Raw genomic sequence first — 17,542 nt, forward strand, 5'->3', positions numbered from 1 at the left:
AATACCATGCACTAGTTACAATCACAGGGGAGGGCCCTAAACATATGTGTCCACTGAATCTTGGTATTGGAATCATCAAGGAAAACACAATTGAGTCAAGTACTGGATGGAACAACACCTATTTACATACAGAAAAGATAGAGCAAAATCAACTTCATGCTGCAGTGGAAGGACCCTGTTCCCTTTCTAAGGAAGACAGCGGAGTCAGCCAGGTGCCATAAGATACACATGCTTTGTGTAGAGACAAAATAGTACTCATCAACTGTGAAATCAAGAAAGATTTTCCCACACAAAGTGATAAGTACAGCACAGGGTGTGTGGTCTCTTTATCTCTTAGATGTTCCAAGACCAAGGTCCCTTCTTTATGCAGCTGAGTGGGGCTTGAAAAACACTGCATGCACATGAATGCCTTTCTCAGCAAGAGCCTAGTTTTCAGGTGATTGCAGTCTTGACCAACGTCTTGACTGTAACCTCATCAGAGACCTTAAACTGGAACCATCTAGCCAAGCTACTGCTGGGTTCCCGACCCACAGTAACTGTGTGATATGACACGTTTATTGTTATTTTAAGCCACTAATTTTTGAGGTAATTTATTATTCAGTGATACATAACTATAAAAATTTGATTGAATAGTAGATGGGAAAGAAAATGATGGATTAAAGGGACTTGAAATTCTGTGGGTAACTATTGCTTTCTAGAATTTAGGAAAAAATCTGTCTCAGGTGTCAAGATCAAGAGGATTCTCATGTTATGAAAACTAAGTGTTTTGTTATTCTATATATCTAAACAATGATGAAGAAAGGTGTTTTGTTACAACTATTTGGAATTTGGAAGATGTGATTTGCAGCAGCAGTTGTAATATTTAGTAATATTTAGAAATAATTATAGCCAATTTTATGCAAGAAAATTATTATTGAGAAGTTATTTTTATTGAGAAAATAAAAGCTTATTGAAAGTCATCGAAGGAATCTACATACAGGAGCACCTGGGTGGCTCAATTGGTTAAACGTCCAACTCTTGGTTTGGGCTCAGGTCACGATCTTGAGATTCATGAGATCCAGCCCTGCTTCGGGCTCTGTGCTGACAGTGCAGAGCCTGCTTGGGATTCTCTCTTTCTCTTTCTCTCTCTGCTCCTCCCCCACTTGCTCTCTGTCTCTCTCTCTCAAAAAGAAATAAACATTACAAAAAAGAATAAAATCTTTCCATTTACAATGATGTGTATGGAACTAGCGTGTATTATGCTAAGTGAAATAAGTTAGAGAACAACAAATACTGTACGATTTCACATTTCATATGTAGATGAACATAGGGGGAGGAAAAAAAAAGGGGGGGAAAGAGGCAAACCATAAGAGACTCATTCAGAGACCAAACTGAGGGTTGTTAGAGGGGAGGTAGGTGGGGGTTGGGTTAAATGGATGATGGGCATTAAGCAGGGCACTTCTGGGATGAGCACTGGGTGTTATATGTAAGTAATGAATCACTAAATTCGACTCCTGAATCCAATATTACACTATATATTAAATAACTAGAATTTAAATAAAAACTTTAAAAGAAGCAGAGTGGCTGAAAATAGTACAGCAAAAAAAAAAAAAAAAAAAAAAGAATATTGATTAATGACTGAAATTTTGAAAAACATTCAGAAAACCCATTGATTGGTCATATTTATATTTTATGAGTTAAATACAATTTTAAAAAAACTAAGGGACAATAAAAGAGCAAATTAAACCCAATATAGATGAAAGAAAACATTAAAAATCAGTGAAAATCTGTGAAACAGAGGACAGAAAAAGAAGATAAAAATCAATAAAACCAAAAGCTGAATCTTTGAGAAAGTAATTAAAATTGATAACATCTGTCTAGGCTGATTAAGATAAAGATGGAAGAAAAACAAATTACCAAAGAAACATGAGAGATGGAATCCTGACAGAATCAACAGATTTTTAAAAGGATAATAAAAGATTATTATAAATATTTTTTTGGCAATAATTCAAGTGACTTCAAAGAAATGGACAAATTCCTTGGAAGATGATACTAACAAATCTTTTTCAACAAGAAATAGATAAGCTACATCACCCTTTCATCTATTAAATACGTTGAATCTAAGGTTTCAAGCCTTCCCACGAAGACAACTCTAGGCCTAGCTGGCTTTATTGGTGTATTCTACTAAACATGTAAGGAAGAAATAATACCCATTCTATACAAATTATTATAGAAATTAAAAGAAAAATAATTAATCATTGGGGAAGTAACCAATTACAACCAGATTGAGATACTACTTGTTGTGGACTGAATGTTCATATACTCTCCAAATTCATATGTTGAAGCCTTAATCCTAAAGTGAAGATATTTGGAGGTGTGGCATTTGGGAGGTAATTAGGTCATAAGGGTGGAGCCCTCATGATAGGATTAGTGCCCTTATAAGGTGGCTCTGTGAAGATACAGCAAGAAGGGAGAATTTTCACCAGGAACCAAATTGTTCCACACAATGAAATTGGATTTCCCAGCCTCCAAAGCTGTGAGGAAATAAATGTGTTGTTTAAGGCACCCAGTCTCTGTTTTTGGTTTTATTAATCCAAATTAACTAAGACACTACTATAACAAAACAGAATGGCTAAAATTAGAAACATTGAGCATAAGAATGGTTGGTGAGGACATGGAATTCTTCTACTCTTGATTGATGTTTAAAACAGCAGAGTCACTTTGGAAAACAGCTTGGCACAATTTCTTAAAATGTTACACATACACTTATCATATGATTCAGATATTCCACTAATAGGTATTTACCTAAGATAAATGAAAACATATATCCATACAAAGACTTCATACAAAATGTGAATAGCAACTATATTCATAATAATCCAAAACTGGAAAAAAAATCCTTTAGCAGGTTAATATTAAAGAAACTAGGTATATACATATAGAAAAATACTCAACAACATAAATAAAGGAGCTCTTGACATATGACCACATTATCATATGGAGTTAAAGAAGATAGACAAATAATACATACTGCAGGGTTTCATTTATATGGAGTTTTAGAAAATGAAAATGAATCTATCATGTCAGAATGCACATTGGTGTTTGCCTGAGGTAGGATAGGACACATTAAAGGGCAAAGGGTGAGAGATTACAAAGGGGTTTGTGGAAACTTCTAGGTGATGGATATGCTCATTGTTTTGGTTGAAAAAAAGGCTTAATGTGTATGCAGTAGCTGCTACTCTTCAGATACAGTGCCAATAAATTGTTCAGAGCTACCATATTCTGTAGATGGTCAGAGATGATCTCTCTTTCTCATCTGGAATAACAAAACAACAATAGTTAAATTTATCTAAATGGCAAATGACTTAGTAGCTAATGTTAAATTTTTATATGTTCTCAGTAATACAAATTTTTGAAAATCATATTTTAAAGTTAAAAATAACTATGAGATTATAAATCATACATTTGTATGCGGAGCAATTTGAATACCTGGGAATGGCTTAAAGTTGTGAAGAACGTGTTAAATGAGTAAGTCTGAAGTCTGATTTGCCCAGTGAGAATGATTCTTTAATAACTATTCAGGATAATCATGTTCAAAATAATACATTAATGGAATAGTGGGTCCTATTATAATAATTTAGTATTCATCAGGAATAAAAAATAGAATAATTTGGTGCTTGAAATCTATAATAATAATTCAATGATTATAGCATACTGACTTTCTATAAATATAACACATCAGAAAGTGCCAATAGAATTATTTGTTAACATGAAAACTGATAAAAAAAAGTAATTGGAAATGTTTTTCATTAAAAATATATAATGAGTTTTATCCTGTGAAGTTTTCTGTGTTTTTTTTAGACACTATAGAAAGTGTGTATTTGGTTATTTTAATTTGTTTGACATGTCAAAAAGGAATATTATCTAACTCCTTTCAAAATCATGTTTAACACTCTGACCTAATGCATTGTGTGCTTGAGGCTGATTCAGCTGTCAACAAGACATTTAAAAAATTAAAAGTAGTATAAGTAATCCAAAGGTAAAACCATCTCATCTTCCCCTGTCTATAAAACTAAGAAAGAGTGCTAATTCTTGAAAATTGTTACAGTATGATCTACTGTCATTTAAATAGGAAATATGTGTGATACTTTCTATGAAAAAAAACATTTTATATGAAGAAATATTTCTTGGGGCACCTGGATGGCTCAGTTGGTTGAGCATATGACTTCGGCTCAGGTAATGATCTCACGGTCCATGAGTTTAAGCCCCATGTCAGGCTCTGTGCTGACAGTTCAGGGCCAGGAGCCTTCCTCAGATTCTGTCTCCCTCTCTTTCTGCCCCTTCCCTGCTCACAGTCTCTCTCTCTCTGTGTCTCTCTCTCAAAAACTAAACATTAAAAAAATTTTAAAAAAGAAATATTTCTTAGTTAAAGCTTTTCTGTATTAGAATCAATTACTAAAAGACTTTCTGATACACTCAGGGTTACTTTGAGGTTGACTGTCCACCATTTATCCAAAAGGTTAGTGTTGTAATAACCAAACTCATCACTTTTGAACTGTTTCCATAGCTCCTCCTCATTTGAACTCATTTATTTCTGTTAATATTAACTGTATTTCAGAAATACAGTCTCAAAATACGGTGTTCTTCTCCTTTGTGTTCCTTTCTGTCTCTTGTTAGTGCCATCACTGAGCTGTTTCAATCACTTTGAGGACACCCATATTCAGTCAATCATACCAGTCCTTCTGCATCAGGCCACTGCTGACTTTATGACTTCTCAGTTTAAAACCATTTCAATGAGGATTCTAATATCTACAAGACTTTGTCCAAAATTCTTACTAAAATTAAAGCATTCTGATCTGGGATCTTTTTTCCAAAACTCAAGACTCCCAAAGGATTAAGATGCCTGGTTAATGGCAGACTGCCCCCTCCCACCACCAACCCCCCCCCCCCTGCCACCCCAACCAAAAAAATAATAATAAATAAATAATCTAAATGTCTGATCATTCCCCCAGGTGCTTTTAGGAGGGCCAGGTTGTAGGGATAGGACTGGGATGAATAATAAGGTTTTTCTATATGAGACCACTCTGTCAAGACTGGAACAGTGCTGTTTCTCTTAGCAATTCGGTGAAGACTCCAGAACACCAATACACTGGAATATCCTTTTACCATGTCACGTGTCTCCAATCTCAGTGAATGCATAATGTGATTCCCAAAAGACAATTAGAAGATGTTTTTTCTGCCACCAAACCAGGACTACTAACATCTTAGCTTCAAGGAATATTCTCACAACTCCCTTCCCCAGTTCAACTCAGTTTCATATTATTCAATTATTCCTAATAATATTATCTATAGGATAAAACTCATAAATATTTATTAGAGTTTACTATGTATCTGACACTGTCCTTAATATTACATATTTTTTTTAAATTTAATACTCCTTAGTCTTCAAGTGAATTTCAATGTTTGCCTTTAAGAAATTGTGGTTTAGAAACTTTGAGTAACATGTCCAAGATCACAAATCTAGACAGTAATGGGTCCAAGATAGGAATCTGTATGTCAAGCTCCAAAGCCTTTCTTTTGATATTACTGTCTATATATTTCCATATTATCATTCAATTTATTCCAAAATATATAAGGAATAGGTTAGAAAATATATAACAATATGGCTACTATCATAACAACAACTCCAACCAAACTCTGGCTAATGGTTATGTACCATCTTGTCTCTCTAGAAAAGTTTATTCAAAAATTATATTTTATTTAACCATATAAGATAACAAAAAATAAGAATGTTCTAATTATAATTTCTCATTTATTCTTATTATTTTACACTCCCTCTGCTTGTATAAACATTAGAATGGCTGTGCATTTCCCATTAGCGGCTATAAGGCAACTGACTCTTCAAACATAGATTTGAGACCAAGACTGCTTTCCTTTCATTATTTGTAAAAGAAGGTGTTTTAGCTCTGAAATGGATATATAAATTCTTCTCAAGCACCAGTTAGGAAAAATAGTGTAAATCTTCCTTAAGGGAGGGATAATTTTGCTGTCTTTCTTCATCATATTTCTTAAATCCATTTCCTTTTTGTCTTTTCCACAACCACCACTGTAAGTCTTAATTCTTGTTGTCTAGCATGTAAATTATTTCACTACCTCTTAATTGGTCTTCTGTCTTTAGTCTTCTTTCAGTATTTTGTATGCATGACACCAGCCAAAACTTTTTAAACAATTTACCATGACACCCACTCTGCCCAAATTTGCATGAGTCCTTGTTATCTTTTCCTGGGGGATAAAGGGCATTTAACATTTATTTTTCTATCCAAACTGATAAAACACAGAAGAATTCCCATGCCTATCCTTGCACATATATTTTAAAAGGAACAAATGAATAAATAAATGAGTGAATAAAGCATCTTATATAGTGGAAACATTACATCTCAAGTGCATGTAATATTTAATTGACCTTTTATATTTTTCAAATACTATTATGACCAATATGAGGGAATCAATTCAAATCTTCCTAGTGGGTGAATTATTTTAATGATGTATGAACACGGTGTTGAGCACACTTGTGGAGATTTTAAACTATGTCCACAAATCTTTTGTAACAATGCCTTTTAAAGATGGAGCCTAACCACCACCCTTTACGAGTGGATTGGATTTAATGATTTAGTTCAGTTCTTATGAATGGAATATGGTGAAAGTGACAGTGGGTGACTTTGAAGAATAGGTATCTCTCTTTGAGGAATAGGCTCACTCACTCTGGAAAAAGTCAGTGCCATGTTACAAGAACACTCAAACACCCCAGTGGAGAGGACCATGAGGTAGGGAATTGAGATCTCCAGGCAACAGCCTGTGAGGAATTGGGGCCACCTGACAGTGTCCCTGTGAGTGAACTTGAAAAGAGGTTTTCCATCCTTTCATTGACTACAATCCCAGCCAACGCCTTCACTGCAGTTTCATGAAAGATCCTAAACCAGAACCATCCAGCTAAAAGCTGCTCCTCTTTTTCTAACCCATGGAAGTAATGAGAAAATAAATGTTTGTTCCATTTTCTAGTGATTTGTTATACAGTAATAAATAACTAATACAATAGTGGGGCAGATTTTATTTGAAATGAATATGTATGGGGATATAAGGAATATAGTAAAAAAATAATGGATCTTGTACCCCTCTTTTTATTATTATTATTCCACGTGAAGATATTAATAGCCATATGTCAAGAACATAGCAGCACTTACCATGGTGTATTTGGGTTGCAATTTAAGAAAATACAGCTCAGGGTGCAGAGGAGAGGTGATGTCAACATCATTGCATCATGAGTAGTTCCCTTTTCTGTCCCCTTTGATTTACAACTAATCAGACATCTATAATGGGGGAAAAAACACCTCTGCACAGTGTACCAGGACATGCCAGAGATCCCTTTGTGCATCTGAGAGTGGCTGGACTGGACTACTGAGGAGGTGCCCGAGTGAGGGAAGGGGTGGTTGAGCAGGGGGCAGAGGCAATGATGGCAGAGAAGGTGGCAGCTGCTCAGGCAGCAAGCCTGCACAACTTTTCTGGCAGTAGGTGTGGAAGGTGAAGGGTGTGAGTGGAGATCTGACTGGCCAGCTGTTGCAGATGGAAAGGCCAGTTCTCTTTGGGTGAGGAAAAGGAAAAACAAGTAAGCTAAGAGAACTGAAGGAAAGTGTCTCCTGCTGTTTGCCTTGTGAGACAGGAGAACTGCCCACTGGCTCCTGGAATCCCTCACTCCCAACTTGAGGATCTCTCTACCAGGCTGTGGGCATATCCAAAGTCCCAAGTTTTAAACACACACCACCTCCTACCACCATTGCCCCCCCCCCCCCAAATGCCTCAGCTCGCAACGAGCACTGAGTCAGGTAAGAGAAACCAAAACTTGTGTTTTGGTACAACCTTCTGGAAAACAAAAGGAAGGTTCGTAACTACCAATCTGTTGAACTGCTAAAATCAAACTAAACAAAGCCTTGCTTAAATAAGAATGGTGTTTACTACTTCAACCAACACCACGTATCATGGTAATACAGTATCACAAAAAGAAATAACAATTTGTCAGCAACTGAAAACAAAGATGTGGGCTATTACAGCCTGATAAAGAATTCAAACTAGGGGCGCCTGGGTGGCGCAGTCGGTTAAGCGTCCGACTTCAGCCAGGTCACGATCTCGCGGTCTGGGAGTTCGAGCCCCCCGTCGGGCTCTGGGCTGATGGCTCAGAGCCTGGAGCCTGTTTCCGATTCTGTGTCTCCCTCTCTCTCTGCCCCTCCCACGTTCATGCTCTGTCTCTCTCTGTCCCCAAAATAAATAAACGTTGAAAAAAAATTAAAAAAAAAAAGAATTCAAACTAACTCTTATTAAGAAATTCAATGAACTATAAGAAAACTCAGAAAGGCAACACAATAATCTCAGGAATAAAATTAATGATTAGAATGAATACTTTATTACAAATATTGAAATTACTAAAAAAAAGAGCCAAACATATTATTTGCATATTGAATAATGCAAATATTGAATTATTGCATATTGAATAATGCAATAAATGTGATGAATAATGAAGAGTGCATTGGAAATGAAGTAGGTCATATGGAAGAGAAAGAACTAAGATTTCAAAAATTGAAGAAACTCTATGAGAACTATTTGGCTACATTAGAAAAGCTAATGTAAGAATAAAAGGTATCCTGGAAGAATAAGAGAGGGAGAAGGGAGCCCAGAGAGTATTTAAAGAAATAATATCCAAGAACTTCCCAAACCTGAGAGGGAACTGGATATACAAGTCCATGAAGATAATGGAAAACCTTATTATTTCAACATAAAAAAAAAAACCTTTTCCAAGACACTTTATATTAAAACCGTCAAAATTCCATAATGAGAAAGAAAAACGTTAAAGGCAGCCAGGGGAACAAAAGACAGTAGCCTACAAAGGTACCCCCATTAAGCTATCAGCAGATTTCTTAGGAGAAACTCTACAGGCCAGGAGAGAGTGAAGTGGCATATTTAAAACATGGAAAGATTAAAAACTGCCAGCCAAGAATATTCCATCTGGCAAAGGTACCCTTCAAATGTTAAGGAGAAATAAATGCTTTTCCAGACAAACAAAAGCTGAAGGAGTTCACCATCACTAGAACTGCCTTACAAGACATGTTGAAAGGAGTTCTTCTAGGGGCGCCTGGGTGGCGCAGTCGGTTAAGCGTCCGACTTCAGCCAGGTCGCGATCTCGCGGTCTGTGAGTTCGAGCCCCGCGTCGGGCTCTGGGCTGATGGCTCAGAGCCTGGAGCCTGTTTCCGATTCTGTGTCTCCCTCTCTCTCTGCCCCTCGCCCGTTCATGCTCTGTCTCTCTCTGTCCCAAAAATAAATAAACGTTGAAAAAAAAATAAAAAAAAAAAAAAAGAAAGGAGTTCTTCTTTCTCTGAAACAAAAAGATGAAAGTACACAAAACTCTGAAGAAGGTAATAAATAGTCAGAATTAGAATACTGCCACTATTTATTAGAATAGTATATTAAGCTATCACCTATAACATTGAGGTTAAAGGAAAAGAGCATTAAAAATAATGTGGTATTGGGGCGCCTGGGTGGCGCAGTCGGTTAAGCGTCCGACTTCAGCCAGGTCACGATCTCGCGGTCCGTGAGTTCGAGCCCCGCGTCGGGCTCTGGGCTGATGGCTCGGAGCCTGGAGCCTGTTTCCGATTCTGTGTCTCCCTCCCTCTCTGCCCCTCCCCCATTCATGCTCCGTCTCTCTCTGTCCCAAAAATAAATAAACGTTGAAAAAAAAAATTAAAAAAAAAATAATGTGGTATTAAAATTAGAGCATAAAAAGAGATAATTTATGATATCAAAAATATAAAAGGGATAGAGTAAAAGAATCCAAACTTTTTAAGCAAATGAAGATAAATTGCTACCAACAGAAAAGGACTATTTTATCTGTGAGATGTTTTATGTAAATCTAATGGCAAGTAGAAAGCAAAAATCTAGAGCAGAGATACAAAACGTACAGGGGAAACTGAACAATTCATCATCGAAAACCATCAATTTACAAAGTCAGACAGAAATTGAAGTAAAAAAGAGACAATGAGGGAGAAAGTAACTAGAAGGCAAAAGATAAAATGACAGTAGTAAATCCCTACGTATCAATAATTACCCTAAATGGATTGAACTCACCAATCAAAAGGCAAAGAGTGGCTGGATGGATAAAAAAAACAAGATGTGCCCACAGGAGACTCATCTCAGTTCTAAAGACACAGATAGGTCAAAGTGAAACCTCGGAAGATGATACTCTGAGCAAAGGGAATCTAAAAAAAATAGGAGGCAGAGTTAGTCATTATTATATCAGACAAAATAGACTTCAAGCCAAAGAAGGTAACAAGAGATTTAAAAAAAAAAGTCATTTTATAACAATAAAGGGGTCAATACATCAAGAAGAGATAACAATAATAAATATATGTTCCCAACATCCAAGCACCAAACATATTAAGCAAATAATAACAGATCTTCAGGGAGAAACGGACAACAATACAATAATTGTAGGGAATGACTTCCATAATCCACTATTAGTGAAAGATAGGTCATCTAGACAGAAAATCAGTGAAAAAATGTTGCAGTTGAAGCACACTGTAGAACAAATGGGCTTAATAGATCTATATAGAACATTCCATCCAACAGCAGAACACACATTCTTCTCAAGTGCATAAGGAAAATTTTCTAGAACAGATCCTATGATTGGCCACAAAACAAATCTCAGCAAATTTAAGAACACTGGAATCATACCAATTATCATCTTGGATCACAATGGTGTGAAAATAGAAATCAAGAAAAACAACAAAAATATTAAAAATAGGTTTACCATACAACCCAACAATGCTACTTTGGGTGTGTTCTAAAAGGAAGTGAAAACACGATTTTGATGAGATATCTGCACTCCATGTTTATTACAGCATTATTCCCAATAGCCAAGATATGGAAGCAAGCTATGTGGCCTTCAATAGTTGAATGGATAAAAAAGATGTGGTACATATACACAGTGGAATTTTATTCAACCATGATAAAGGAGAATATCCTTCCATTTGTGACAACGTGGACCTTGAGCACATTTTGCTAAATGAGGCAAGTCAGACAGAGACAAGTCCTGTATGATATCACTTTTATGTGGAATTTTAAAAAGTGAAACCTGAAATAAAAAATAAAATGAGATAAAAGAGTAAAATGGTGGTTACCAGGGGATGGTGCAGGGATAAGAGTGCTGGTGTTTATGGGTATGAACTTGTAATGAGTAGTAAATAAACCATAGAGATCTAACACACAGTATAATAAATACAGACAATAATAGTGTACTATAATTATGTAATGTGATAAATATTGCTACAGAGTCATAGTACAATATAGAAATGTATCAAAGTAATACATTATACCCCTTAAACAATGTTATAAATCAAATTTATTCAATGAAGAGTAGAAAATACAGCTCAGACTTACACCATCATTATCATTCTTACCAAATAATATTAAAAATAAACTATTTTCAAATAGCACTCTTGTATTCAATTACTTTTATAAAGCCATTGAATAACGTATCTCAGCTCTCCGGAATTTAGAGAATATAGCATATGCTACACTATTCGGCTTGCCATCTTTTCCTTCTTTATTTCCCTTATTTTTACAAAATAAACTCTCTGTTTCAAATTTATTTATTCATTGTGAATTATATTTTTAAAAATGAGATACATGTTTTGGTGGTGTGTATGAACTTTATAGAATGGCTGTTTGATTAATATTATAATTGGTTTGCAAAGCATGCATTTAAGCTCAAATGCCACTCTTCTCTTTTTTAAGATTGAGTTTAATTTAGATATTAAGTTTTATTTTATATTTTATCAGGTAATGACAAAACAGTTTCTTAGAATATGGAAATATTTTTATAATTAGCACAATAACTTTGTAAAGAGTGAGTAAAGTCATAAAATAGACTCTTTAGTAAGCATGCTATGTGTTTATTTATAGAAATATATATCAATTGTATTTTTCTATTCCCAATACTTTTTGCCAGAATAATAAAATAACTAAGCTGTTTTTTTTAAAAAGGATGCAAATAAAAGGATTTTTATGTTGTTTTCAAAGCTCATTAAATAGAGCAGTGATTTTTTTTTCATTCTTATTTTAGACAATTGCATTTATTCACACTTCTCTTATAGAAATGTGAGTCTAACCAATAATATTCAAGAGAGAAAACTAATCAGCCTTATGGAGAGAGACAGCTTGTCATTCTTCACTTTCCATATCTATATTAATTTGGTTTTCATTTGGTGTGATTCTTCCATTTATCCAGGAACTGAGGCTTGCAATTTTTTTTTTTTAACTTGTGAGGGATGTCTAAATATGTTTGCATGACAAATAGAAAAGTTGCAAGCTGTATATAGCAAGAAAATGCTCAACTGTGGTAAACTTCCATCCTATGTGCTGTAGGGTGACTATGTACATGTTTGTTTTATTGTTTTTAATTTGCATATCTTCCGTCTGTCCTTAAATTAGATGCAGGATCTTAATAATTTCACTTGAAACTCAAAGCCCAGATTTTGCTGTGTGAGGAAGTTTCTGAATAAGACATCAAGTTTCTAGCCATCAGAGGATAATTTATTGATACTTGTCAAAAGGAAGTATCAGTCTAACAGAAATCAAGACAAAAGGAATGCCTGATGAATTTTCTTTGAAGTGCCTTTTATAAAAGTCCTTGGTAATACATATTGATGAACTCCAAATTGTCTTGCCTGAAGGGAAAAGAAAGTAGACTGCTTTACACTGTCTTATAAATATTCATCAAAAGAACAAGACTTATGTTTCCAGGCGTGAGGTGAATGATTACGGTTGTATGATTGCCTTGGAATCTGGATAATTAGTAAAACAGCCCTTGACAGTTAGAGAATTTTAAACTTGGTATCTTGCCGTCACTTCATTTGGAGTCAGAGATAAAGCTTCCTATACCAAAGGGAAGCAGCTTTTAGGGGGTGATGGATTGAGACTATCATGTTCTAGCCATCAGTTGCTTCCACTGTTGGCTTATGTATTTGTTTAGCTGAAAATTGAAGCAAAAATAACTGGTTTTGTTTTATTTTATTTTTGAAAAATGTATTTACTACTTGGTAACTTATTCTGGCCTAATGAAACTGTATCAGTTTTTCTACAGATGATTTGCTGTATCTGCATCGTAATTAAAACCCAAACACTCTAGAGTGATACAATGACTCCATCCATATGTCCATAGAGAATAGTTTTGTTTGATTCTTTTTGTGATATTGTCATTTTGCTTACCAAGATCCACTTTGGACTGAGAAATTAACCATGTACGTCTTTTTCTTTTTCTTTCTTTTTTTTTTTTTTTTTTTGAGTCCATATAAAGATCCAATTTGATTAAGTGGATATGGACTATTGAATGTTAGGGGAATAATATTTAATGTCAGGGGAACAATCAGAAAACATCTATCATTTTCAAACTGGTAAATTGCTCCTGACTCTGGTGGTTTCATAGCTATCCTGTAACCAGTTAAGAGGAAAAGATCCCATTTTCAGGAAATGTTACCCTTTACAGTGTTTAGCACTTAAATGCAATTAAGCAAATATAATATCTTCTTTGAAGCAAATAGTTGCTCAGCTTAACTAACTGAAGCTAATTATCTCTGTTGAATCAAAGACATATTCAGCAAGTATTTGAAGAATGCTTTCTTCATCTTGAGCAGAAATAAGTATCTTTGTTGTCATTATAGTCAGGGGAACACTCTCTATTTTACGTCTACCAGTTGATATTTACATGTAGACTCAAAGTTAGGAAAGTGAAATTTAAACTTATATGTGTCCAGGAGTAGCATGAGATAGAACCGAAAAGAAAAAAGAAAAAAAGAGAACAAAGAAAAAAATAAAAAGGAAACAAGGGGGAAAAAAAAGAAGGAAAGAGTGACGACTAAATTATTCTCTTATTCTCCTAGAAAATGTTTAGATACTTTTTTCAAAACTATCTCCTTTTCGTAAGGGAGATTTTTACCGTTTCAAAGACCTTGGCCAGAAACATACAGAGATGTTGAATTATCCTGCAGCGCTGAACTGTGATCAATGTGGAGCATGACAATGATGGTCAGGAGGGCACTGGTGTTCTTGAAAAGATAGCTGGACAGTATCGTAAGTAAAGTCAATTTTTTTTTCAAAAGCAAAGGAATCATCTTGCGTTCGCTCTCTTTTCTTTTTTTCTTTTTTTCTGTCTTGCACTTTGTTTAATGTGCTGTATAATTCATCTCATTCAGAATCTATGAAAAATAGTATGGAAAAAAAAAAGACTCTCATAAGGCATATGGTGTCAGCAGTCTGGAACACTTAAATTGATCACACAGAACACCTAGATGAATTCAAGGTGGAATAGAAACAAACCAAGAACAGCCTGTGAACTGAAGTGTCGGTATCTCGGTATCTCTGAGGAAATCTATTATTTTTCTTTTATTTCTGAGAAACCACCACCGAGAGACTTACCAAGGATCTATGATGTCATTTTTAAACCATTTTTCCAGGTCTCCAAGGAACAAATCTCCCTTTAAAATACAAATGGAGGATTGCAGGAAAATGCGCAGGGCAGAAAAAGAGAACTGACAGTAAAATATGTAAAACTTGGCTTTATTTGCCACATTAACCTGAAACTATGTAACGTCAAATATTGCCTCACAGTATGCAACCAATGGTGCGGAAAAGTATTATAGTTGAAATAGTTCAGATGTCTAGATGCAGAGAACCACAAGGAGAAGGCTACCATCTAAAAACAATAGCTACAATTAATATTTGGAAAATATGGGGGAACACAATGTTTGCTAAACCACAGCCCTGGTAGGGTTTCTGTCAGGGCACTGTGTCTGCTCAGAGCACATCTCAAGCAAGACAGAATTTACAGTCGTCACTAGGAGGACATATATTGCAGGGAAAAGTGGCTGGGTTATTTAACTTTACCCAACTTTCGCTGGTTGTGACTGAAATGATTCGTGTTCTGCTCAGTGGCTCACTGAAGAAAATAATGAGCTTTAATCGTAAACAGTAATGGTAGGTGGGGGAGGGTTCAGATGGGGCTTGCATTCACAAAAGAGAGAGTATAGATGGGCATAAAGCATGAAAAGAAAAAAAGAAATGCTTACCCTCCCACCCCGGGGTCAATTTAATTTCAGTAACTATAAATGTAAATACAGTAAGTTGTCATTTTTTCCGAGACAAGAAAGAAATAATAGAAACAACAAGCTGACATGGTAATGGTCAACAGGCATTTGTATTTCATACTTGTTGGAGTGAAAAATTGACACAAATATTGCAGTAAGTATAAAAATCCCTAAGGGAAAAAAAAGAACCTGCTCTTTGACTAAGAGAATCCACTACTAGACATTTATCAAAAGAGAATTAATAGGAAATTTTGTCAAGGTGCATATGTAAGGATGTTCATACAGCAAGATTTAAATAGAAAAAATACTAAGAACAACTTAAAAGGTTAACAGTGGGAAACTAGTTAAACTCATTGTGTTAAACCCATGTAATTGTATAATATTTAGTCATTAAAATATATTTTATAGATTTGCATTTATATGTATGTAAAAACCATGCATTAAGTGAGAAGAAGATATATGTGTGTTTCGCTCTATCAGGCTATCAACCGTCTACTTATATAGATGATTATATGGGCTGAATTGTGTCCCCCAAAATGCTTATGTTGAGATCCTAACCTCCAGTACCTCAGAATGTGAAGTGGGTTCTAATCCAATATAGACGGTGTTCTTATAAGAAGAGGAGATTGGGACACGGTAATGAGTGAAGACCATGTGAAGACAGAGAAGGGGGCTTCTAAGCCAAGGAGAGAGACCTTAGAAGAAACTATACCTGCTGACACCTTGATCTTGGACTTTGGCTTCCAGAACTGTGAGAAGATACATTTCTGTTGTTGAAGCCGCCCTGTCTGTGGTGCTTTGTTATGGCAGCTTTAGGAAGGTAGATATGACTCAAATTTGCAGAATAGTAATCTATAGATTTTTTTCCTGTATTTTCTATTTTTTAACATAAACATATATAGTTTGTATAATTTAAAATATATAGGAAATAAATAAAATAAAAAATGCCAGACTGTCTTAGTTGTGAAACACTAAATATTTGGGAATGACTACCTCTAAGAATTGTATTAAGAATTAAGGAGAAAACACTAAACTTATCTGATGATTTTTATGCAATTTTGCCCAGAAGTTAGCTTTTTTAATTTTTTTTTGTTTGTTTTTTTGCTGTCATTTCTTGTTTCAAACAGAATCAACAGCATTTTCTTTCAGTTTCAATCATAGTAACCACATCAGAGCTGACTAGCTGAAAACAAGTGGGCCAATACTTTTCTTGCAAAGCCCTAAGTTCCTACTCAGTAGATCCCAAGTTCCTTGTGTTCTGAAACTCTTTTTTACTTCCCCATAGCATCTAGCAGAGTTCTAAACATGAAATGATCTTTCATAAATACTTTCTGGCTGACTCGTTTCAAAAATGAGAGTGATGAACTGCTTCTCAATAATTTACTTTGCTTCAGCACTTTACTAATTGATGCCTGTGTCTACTGTGATGGGCTATACCTAGAAATCTATAGGTTGTTGATTTTAAAAGTTACCCATCAAAACAGAATCAGGGCTATGTCATTTTCCCCTTAAAAAATGAAGAAAACCTAGAATCTGTTGAGTCAGAGAAACTGCCCTGGAAATGTCAGTATCAGGTGTGTGATAGAGAACAGGACAAGGAAATGACAGTCAAACTGTACAGTGTGATCATTCATCAAAAGTTTGGATTGCCTTGTGCATAGCATTTTTTTTTATTCTGTAGGAGAATTCAGAGAAATCTCATCTTCTGAATCTAACACATTCTCCAAAATCCCTATGTGCATGTTACGTTTAAAAGTAGGTAGTTTTATCTATAAAGGAGGAATAGGTAAATGTGTTTCAAATTAAAAAAAAATCATAATTTTTCAGGAAATGTATCATTGGAGGCTTAAAATACTTTAGAGGAGGAAATTACTTTCTTAGCAATTGGTTGTTAATTTTAATATAAGATTCTTAATAATACTATACAATTGTTTAAGATCTGCTGGCTTTCTGTCTCAGATATTGTATAATTGCTTTAGTTAATTACACATAACATGGTTTAAATTTTGTATATTTACATATTATATCCTCTGAAAGTTTGCTTCTAGAGAAAAATAATGTAAGACACGTATCTTTATATATATATATATATATATGTATATATATATATATATATATATCATGATATACATAAAATTTTGGAGGGTGCTATCTCCATAGGGAACCAGATATAATAATCTTATTTGTTTTTTTTTAACAATCCAATCAACACTTAAGATGACATTATGAGAAAAAGATAAGAGTTTATGCTGTCTTCTGAGAAATAAGTGTAGAGAAATGTATTTATTTATTTATTTATTTATTTATTTGAAATTTATTGTCAAATTGGTTTCCATACCACACCCAGTGCTCATCCCAAAAGGTGCCCTCCTCAATAC

The sequence above is a fragment of the Herpailurus yagouaroundi genome, unplaced genomic scaffold (assembly GCF_014898765.1).
Source record: "Herpailurus yagouaroundi ecotype Mexico unplaced genomic scaffold, PumYag 139, whole genome shotgun sequence".
NCBI lineage: Eukaryota > Metazoa > Chordata > Mammalia > Carnivora > Felidae > Herpailurus > Herpailurus yagouaroundi.